Source organism: Tupaia chinensis, unplaced genomic scaffold (genome assembly GCF_000334495.1).
Source record: "Tupaia chinensis unplaced genomic scaffold, TupChi_1.0 Scaffold000604_1, whole genome shotgun sequence".
Lineage (NCBI taxonomy): Eukaryota > Metazoa > Chordata > Mammalia > Scandentia > Tupaiidae > Tupaia > Tupaia belangeri.
This window is the reverse complement of record NW_006160122.1, coordinates 189489-198587: the sequence shown is the minus strand read 5'-3', so window position 1 is coordinate 198587 and position 9099 is coordinate 189489.

The window sequence follows — 9099 nt, the reverse complement described above, 5'->3', positions numbered from 1 at the left end:
GGATCTGAATCCCAAGCCTTCCCCTCTGGACCTGGCATCGCTCAGTGGTACCCCACCCCCCCAGCCACCACCACTGGCCCTGAGTACCTCTCTACAGTCGCACAGTGAATATAAGAGCCAGGGGTGTGCCAGGAGCAGCGTGACACCAGCACCCAGAAACAGTAGGCATTGGAACGCCGAAACCAGAGAGGATAGACAGCCCTGGCAGCCAAGGGGCCTCTCGGGACAGCACAGAGCTGGAGTAAGGGGCATGCCGGGAACTCGTGTTCAGGTCTGGCTCTGCCACCCCTGGGCGGTACCTCACCCCACCAGATACCACCAACAGGGGCATGAGGAGGACCACAAGGGGCCTCGGCGCTGTTCACTGGACCCTCCAGGCTGCAGCCCAGCCTCCTGCCCAGGTGGAGCAGAATCACAGAGCCAAGCCTTGAGGCCAGCAAACCTGGAGGCACAGCGCCACCTGCTGGTCATTAGGTGAAAGAGCCAAGAGGCCGGATAGGGAGGGGACAGGGTTCTCTGCCTTAAGAAGGATCAGCTTTGGGGCCGAGTCATTTTCCATGCCTCTGGGCCCACCTAAAGCTTCCGGACAGGCCCAGGAGGAGGGAGCGACGCGGCTCATGGGGCCAGTCACAGCTCTCCAGCTGGGGATGAAGTGCTGTTGTGGAAGACGCTGTTTCTCTCCAAGCCGGGCCCAGCCCCGGAAAAGACCATCTCTGACTCGAGCCTGAAAGGTTTCTCCATGGACCGAGGGCCTCGGAGATCGCCCAGTGCCTGAGGGGAGCAGCCAGAGCAGATGGGGTAAAGCAGGATCTGCCAGGGGCCTGGAAGGGGCCTGAGGCATGGGGGTGAGAAGGAGCCAGGACTGTGGGGCAGCGTGGGTGTGGCTGGGGGGCTCCGTCATGACTGCCACCAACTCAGTGGGCCCCAGTTCCTCCAGGGCCGGGCTGGCGGACGGGGTTGTCCCAGCTGTCTGGTAACCGTACGTGTCATCTCTGGGCCGTGGTGCTTCCCCATCTGTGAAATGGGTGTGAGGGGACGAGGCGGGGGCCCAGGTCTGCATCCTGAGCCCGTGGCTGGTGGCCAATGGTGCCACCTCTGGTTTCTGCTTTCTCATGTCCAGGAGGAAGCGTGCTCTGAGACCTGCAGCTAATTCCTCTTTCCCAGGAAGGGCTGGTGAGCCCAGCAGTGGGCTCCAAGGTGGGGCAGGGATGAAGCAGGGCAAAGGAGGGCTGCAGTGTCTATGAGAGCTAGGGTGGAAGGAGCCAATCATGGTAGCCTTGGCCATGAAGCAGAGGCCAGGGCATCTCAGGACCCCAGAGAGCTTCCCAGCCCAGCCTGCAGGCCGGTAGGGGCCAGTGGAGGTCTTTGTCCTCGGACTCAGACAGGCAGGAGACCTAGCCCTCGCCCCGGACCCCAGCTCTCCAAGGACTCACTCACACCCTTGCACCTAAGGCGGACTCCTCCAGCCCCCCGACTCCCGCCACCCACGCACTGTCATCCTTGCCTCTCCGTGAAGCTTCCCTGAACCAGGGCAGTCTGCCACGTGGACAGTGCCACCCATGTCACACCTGTGTGCCGAGATCACAGTGTTCTCCTCCTGCTGGACAGAAAACATGCCGTGTCTCGTGGCTCTGGTCATATCCGATCAGTGTCGAGGTCCTGTCAGTGCTCCCTTCTCGAATCCTCTCACATCCCTGTGGCCTGGTCACCAGCCACAGCTTCTGCACGGTGTCTCTCCCGCCCCTACCCCCAGCCCCACAGTGGCACCTTCCAACCCATGCCCCTTTGCACAGCCACCAATGATGGCTCCAGAGCTCTTGTCACCCCTCCGGGCCCACCACTCCCTGCAGTCCCCTTAGGACTTAGGACATCCTGGAGCATCCCCTACCAGGGAGCAGAGCACCCCAACAAGTCACTCCAGAAATGTGCTGGGTCGATGCTCTGGTCCCAGCGTGGGCAGGAGCACCAGCAGGCCAGAGCCCCCTCGCTCTCCCCACTGCAGCGGGGGCTCCCTGCAGGTGCGCATCCCGGCTCCTGCTCTGCGGGCTGGTGGCTGGACCGGGACGGTAAGAGGCACTGGCAGGTGATTGCGGGATGGAAAGCAGGGAGAAGCCAGGCATCTCCACCTCGCCTGCCTCAGGCAGCATCCCTGCCAGGCACTGCTCCCTCCCGGGTCTCCAGCTCCTGCCTGCAGGCCCAGCATGGGGTGACTCGGCCCCTGCAGTCCTGGAGTTCTGGGTCCTCCCTCCGTCTCGGCCTAAGAGTAGTGATGGCTTCGCTGTCCATGGTCTCTGGTTTGCCTCTGTCCCCAGTTGACTTCTTAGCCTCTTCTGTGACCAGCGTAGCCAGTTCCCTGCACTGAATCCCCGCTGTCAAAGTACTGCAGACGGTCTCTGCTTTCCTGGCCCTGCCTTCTGAAGGGCTACCCACCCACACACATGCACACGCACAAGCACACACGCACGCGCACACACACATGCGCGCACACACACCCTGGTCCTGCTTCTTTTCTCTCATGAAAACGCTGGAAAGCACTGAAAGGCCCGTCGCAAGCCCCACCGCCCCACCCTACCACACTGGCCTGCCCTCACCTCCACTCCCTGGGGAAGGGGAGTCGGGGAGGCAGTCACGGTCCCCAGGCTCTATCCAGGGTACCCCATAGTCTACCATGATGAACCCGACCACCTCAAACCATGCTGAGACCCTCTCTGATCCCCTAGGCACTCCGTCCCTTTCCCGTGGCTCACCCCACACGCTCTGCCCTCTCCACCTGCCCCTTGAACACAGGCAAGTCCCACCTCTCCCTTCCATGAGGCAAGGGGCAGCTTTCAGCCCTGGGCTGCTTCGCGCTTCACGGGCAGCCCTCACGTGCCCTCTCTCAACGACTGTTCGGGCTGCACCGAGGGACATGCAAAGCCAGGGACTCCTGCATTAGGCAGCCTTGCTGACCCAGCCCGTAGCTGAGTGATGGGCGGCAGAGGGGGAGTCCCACAGCAGCAGCCCCATGCAGGTGACAAACGACAGCACAGGAGCTAAGGGCACCACTTTAAAATTAGGTCGTCTGGGTTCTAATCCTTCCTCAGTCACTTTCTGTGAGACCTCAGGTACATTGCTTAAGCTTTCTTATTCATCTATAAACAGGCAAGCCTCTGCTCAAGGTTTCACAGATTGTTTCAGCGTTGCATGAGCAGGACCACGCTGTAGAGCGGTGGGCACCGCTGTGCACTGGGAGCCAGACCCTACATGGCCAACCATGGTTCGAGTCCCAGCCCTGGCAGCCTGAGAAACACACCAGGCAGGTGTGCATGTGTGCCCCCAATCCAAGCCAGGATGGAGAAGTGAAAGGAAAGGACCACAGTGTGACCACACCCCAGTGGAAGGTGTCTCCTCTCCCCCTCTCTTCCTCTCTCATGTGTGCAAACTCACACGCCCTCTGCCGATTTTTTATAAAAGGTTAGGTGAGTGCACGCTGACAGTGCCAGTTAGGATAGCGACGGGCAGAGACGACGCGTGAGCATCGCATGAACCAAACACAGAGACCGCCCCCCCTGCCTGTCCCGGTCAAGCCATCCTCCACATTTTTACCCAGGTTCCACTAAACTCCACAGGTGACACGCTTGTCCTCCTCCTAAAACCCACCTGTCCCAGCCTCCCTTGCAGCTAGGTCAGGCCACGTCGCCACTCCTGGCTCCGGGGACTGTGTAACGAGCTCTGGGACCATCCCAGAAGCCCTGGCAGCCTGAGAAACACACCAGGCAGGTGTGCATGTGTGCCCCCAATCCAAGCCAGGATGGAGAAGTGAAAGGAAAGGACCACAGTGTGACCACACCCCAGTGGAAGGTGTCTCCTCTCCCCCTCTCTTCCTCTCTCATGTGTGCAAACTCACACGCCCTCTGCCGATTTTTTATAAAAGGTTAGGTGAGTGCACGCTGACAGTGCCAGTTAGGATAGCGACGGGCAGAGACGACGCGTGAGCATCGCATGAACCAAACACAGAGACCGCCCCCCCTGCCTGTCCCGGTCAAGCCATCCTCCACATTTTTACCCAGGTTCCACTAAACTCCACAGGTGACACGCTTGTCCTCCTCCTAAAACCCACCTGTCCCAGCCTCCCTTGCAGCTAGGTCAGGCCACGTCGCCACTCCTGGCTCCGGGGACTGTGTAACGAGCTCTGGGACCATCCCAGAAGAAAGCCGGAGCTCGCCTTTGCCCGTCGGCGCCGTTCCTCCAGCCGGCTTCCCAGAGCGGGCAGCTGCCGTCCTGGCCCTGAGGAAGAGGGCAGCCAGGGTGGGGACAGGGCCCCTCACCATCCCGGCTGCTGCTTCTGGGCTTCTACTTGACCCAGAAAGCAGCTTTTCTGTGGGTAAGAACTGATGAATGAACACACGTCCCAGCTGCCACCGTGAGGAAGCGGTGGCCCTGACTCGGACACTGCAGCGGGCAAAGCGCTTCTCGCTGCCAACGCCTCCGAAGATCCCCCGCTCCGAGTTCGTGCCAGCAGGAACCCCGCGTGCCTCAGGGCGACCCCTCACCTCTGAGGCCACGTGGGGGCCTTCTGCTGTCCAGCAGGACAAGCCCGGGCCTGTAGCAGATGACCCTTCCCAACCAAGCGGACAAGAGCCCCCCGGACAAGAAACGCAGGGACTGCACGTTAAGTCCTGGGCCTACTGCCCCGGGGGCCTCGGGTACGCTTGTCTGAGGGCTCCGCCATCAGAAGTAGCTTCTCTGTGCTCCGAACATCATCTGGGGCCAGAAAGACTGGCTGAGCTAGCTGGAGATCTGTCCCCCTTCAGGTGGCCGAAGTCCTCCCCCAGGGCTCCTCGGGCCCAAGGGCGGTGATGGGGGCAACCCGGTTGTTCCCACCACCCTCTGCAGCTTCTCGTCAACGAGCTCGTCTACCCTGGTGCCCACGAGGACGTGGCAGTGCCCTTGGGCGGGTCCAGGTCCCTCTAGCCCAGCCGCAGCTCTCCCGTCTGCCCCGCACTCTGAGCCGGGACCCCAGGTGCCCACCGCTCCTTCAGATCCAGGGCGAGGAGGAGGCCTGGCCCGGCTTGTCTCGGAAACTCCGTCTTAGGAGTCCCATTCCCCGTGGAGCACTTCAGTGCCCTGTGAGTAAGTCCAGCAGGACGCAGCAGCCACGCCCTCCTCCCTGTTCTGACACATTTCAGATCCCAGGAACCTGCCAGACTTCGGTGACCTCAGTCCCACCCTGGCCACCACGAGTTCCGAAGAGCTTCGAGACTGCTACCCTCAGCCGAGCAGACTCACACCCTCCGCGTGTGCGAGACCCTGGTCGCCAGCCCCCAGCCTCCTAGGCGATGCCCTGGCCTTCGTAACCCTGAGAGTGTTGGGGGGCAGGAGGGGAGGGGAGCCCTGAACCCCTCGCCCACGCCACACTCGGGCCGTGCGTGCACTGAGGCAGGGGATGCTGAATGCCTCTCTGCCTGGACCCACCCAAATGACCACGCCTGCCCAGATGGCCGCACCCCACCCTCCCAGCCTCCACAGCTCCTTCAAGCTGGGCCTGGCTTGGGGACGGGGACAGCACTACCCATACCGTGCTGGCGGAGCTCGTGCCGTCTGAGCCAGGAGCTGCCCGCCGCCCAGAGGCTTGGGACGTCACAGGAGTGTGCCGGGCTGTGGCCCCGTAAACTGCTCAGGAATCTGTTCAAGCGGAAGCCATGACAACTGGACTACAAAGTGTCTCCTCTTCAGCCAGTGAGCTCATTTCCTGCGCCTCGTCCTGGCACGTTAATTCCCAGCTGGCCCCACGGGGAGGGGAGACCCCAGCACCAAGACCGCCCCCCTCGAGGACTCATCCCTCCGATTCCCCTTCCCCTTGATCTCCCTCCTGCTCTGGAGAGACGTTGGGAGAAGGCTGAGGCCGTTCTCCTCTGTCCTTTTCAGCTCCCTCTCAGCTGCCGTCTCACGGCAGGTCTTACTTTATGAGGTCAACCCGACAGCGCTTCCCTTACTGACAAGGGCTTCTCTGCTCCGCGGAGACGTTTTCAGCAGCCCTGCCAGGGCCAGAGGACACACTTGAACTCTGTCTAGAGCAGAGGGGCCACCAAGGTACAGGGGTCGGGGCTTCCTGCCACACCCCGGAGGCTGATGGAACTTCTGGAGACACAGCAGCGGTGACATGATCGCCATGAAACCAGCGTACACCCTTCTTTTCAAAAAATTTTTTTCTGTTTTTTTCTTTTTTCTTTCTTTTTCTTTTTTTTTTTTTTGGATTTTTTGTTTGTTTGTTTGCTTGTTTGTTTTTTGCTATAGGGTGCATGTACTCACCAGAAAGACAGAGACAAAAAGCGAGAAATCACCCCCCGGGGGATGGCCACACCACAATCCCTTCTCCTCCATTCTCCTCTCGGGATCTTGGGCACGCATTCACATGAGCCCGGCATGAGTTTAAGCCACCAGGTCTGGGACTCGAATCATATCACCTACGTGGGAGTCCAGCAACACAGCCATTATGCCAACTGCTGGTCCCCAAAAGGTTTTTTTTTTTGTTAGAGGGTGCATATACTCACCAGAGAGAGACAAAGAGACAGAGACTGAGGGAGAAAACACACCCACCAATGGGACATGGTCACACCACAATCTCTTTTCCTCTACTGCCCCACCCTGTCAGGATTTGGGACACACGTGCACACGCACATGCACACACACATGCACACACACGTGCACATGCCCACGTACTCAGACTCTTTTTCAAGTCTCCAGAGTCAGGATTTGAACTGTGGCCAGCCATGTGGGACCTGGCTCCCTTAACCACTGGGCCGTGGGGCCAGCCCTCAAAATGCTTCTAGCTATGGAAAATTCCCAGCAGAAGGGTGGCACCCCACCCCAGCACTCAGCCAGGTTTGCAGGGAGCCTACATGCATGGGAGAGGGCAGCTGCACTGGGGCCACCCAAACTGCCCCCGATACCAGTCAGCAGCCACCACCCCGCTGTCGCTGTTCTCTCCGAGCCTGGCGTGGACCACCTTCCTCTGCCCTCTCCCCATGTCCTTCCCCAGCCCCCCACTGAGAAAGTCAGCCCTGCCCGTCTGCCTTCTCTCCTCCAAACGCGCCGGACACTTAGGGACACACCTGAAACCCGGCTCCTCCACGACAGAGTGCCTGGGTCCCTGAAACTCCAGCCACCTTCTAATCTTCTTCAGGCCTGCCCCCAAGTCCGTGCCCTCCACCCCACATCCAAATACCGCAGCCCACCACCCAACAAGCCACGAGTGCAGCCACAGAGACCAGAAGCCAAACCCGGGCCAGCCCGTGGCATGGTGGTGAAGGCGCTGGCTCCACACAGCCAACCACAGGCTTGGTCCCAGGCCCAGTGGCTTAAAAAACACACCAGGCGCGTGTGTGACCAAAATCCTGAGAGGAGAAGTGGAAGAGAAGGGGTTGAGGTGCAGCTGTTCCTCATCGGGGGTGCTTTTTTGCTTTTCTTCTCCTCTCTCTCTCTCTCCCTCTCCTTCTCCAGGGAACACACACACCCACCAGCAAATGAAAAAAAAAAATTTTTAAAAAGAAAGAAAAAAAAAGAAAAGAAGAGAGAAAGGAAGAGAAAGAAATAGAAGGAAGGAAGAAGGAAAAAGAAAAGAAAAAACAAAACCAAGGCAAGCGGAGGGCGTCTCTGAGCAGGGCTCCCATCAGTAGAAAGCCCCCTCCAGAGCCAGGCCCACCCAGAGTCCCAGGAGAGCTGAAAGGTAGAGTGGGGCAGCTCCATCCCCATGCCTGCCCCCCCTCAACCCCGCCGAGCAGGAGCCCTGGGCTGTCCCCTCCTCTGCCCTCTCACCCATGCCCCAGGTGGTCAGCACTGTGGCCCCTGGCTCCTCCCCGGCCCAGAAATGGCCGCCCCTAGGTCATGGACTCCTCCGCAGAGACCTTCTCCCTCTTTATCTCTTCAGAACCCGTGAAATGAGACTGGGTGGTAGCATAGCAGAAGCGCACCACAGTGGCAACACAACTGCACCCATGGCAAAGGTCCCGAGCTCGTGTCCAGAGACCTCTCCGAGTACACCGGGCATGCGCAAACCCTTATCCAGGCTGACTGAGACGGGGTGGGCAGCAGTGTGAAGATCTTAATGGAGTTACCTGTCTCTGTCTCTCTCTCATGAAGGAGATAAGTAAATATACTTTTAAAAAATTCTACAAACTTACTTTGCAAACATGCCACTGAGGCCCAAGGAGGCTACAACTTGTGGGAGTTCCTGGTTCGTTAGCTCAGGAGCGGGGTCTCCTCTCGACCTGGCACAAGAGCCTGAGTGGCAGAGGCACTCCGGCCCAGCTGTCAGCAGCGTCCCAGTGGCCTCCAGAGACTGCGCTGCTGACACGTTTGGGAACTGTGTGCAGTTCACCTTTTTCCCAAAAGGACAGGAGATGGCTTTACGACGGGGAACCATCAATTCATTCAACAGATTCTTACTGTTTAGAGGAAAACAAACAAACAAACAAAAAACCAGCAATCTTAAGAGTTGCCATAGATGCTGTGACTAATCCTAAAATTCGACTTTGAGCTTCCTGGTAGCCAGGGCGAAAAAATGAAACACTATTTTCCGACATTCTTACTACCGGGAAAGAGGAAGCAGATCAGTTCCTCCACAGGGACAGATGTTTCCAGGAACTAGTTTTGAAAGAGGCTTCCCATACAGAACTTGATGTAGGTAAGTATGCAGTGTGAGATAAGGTCTAAAGAATGTGACAGCAAGAGCAGACTGAAGAGTTTCATTAAGAAGAGGGGGCCGCCCCTGTGGCCTAGGGTTAGAAGCAGAAGGGCAATTGTCAGGGATCTCAGAGACTCAGACTCGGGAGCCCTGGCGTGTGAATTGCCTGTTGGTTAGAGCTCAGAGAAGCTAGAACGTTTCAGCTCTTGGCTGGATTTTATGGTTTAAGGACAAACAGCTGAAGTTGTTTTTTTTCTTTTCTTTTTTTTTTTTTTAATTTGTTGTAAGGGTGCACACTTGCCAGAGAAAACAGAGAGAAAGAGTTGGAGGGAAAATGAGAAGACACACACCCCCAAAATGGGATGACCACACTACAATTCCTTCTCCTCCATTCTCAGCTTTCTGGGGAACATACACACACACACACACACACA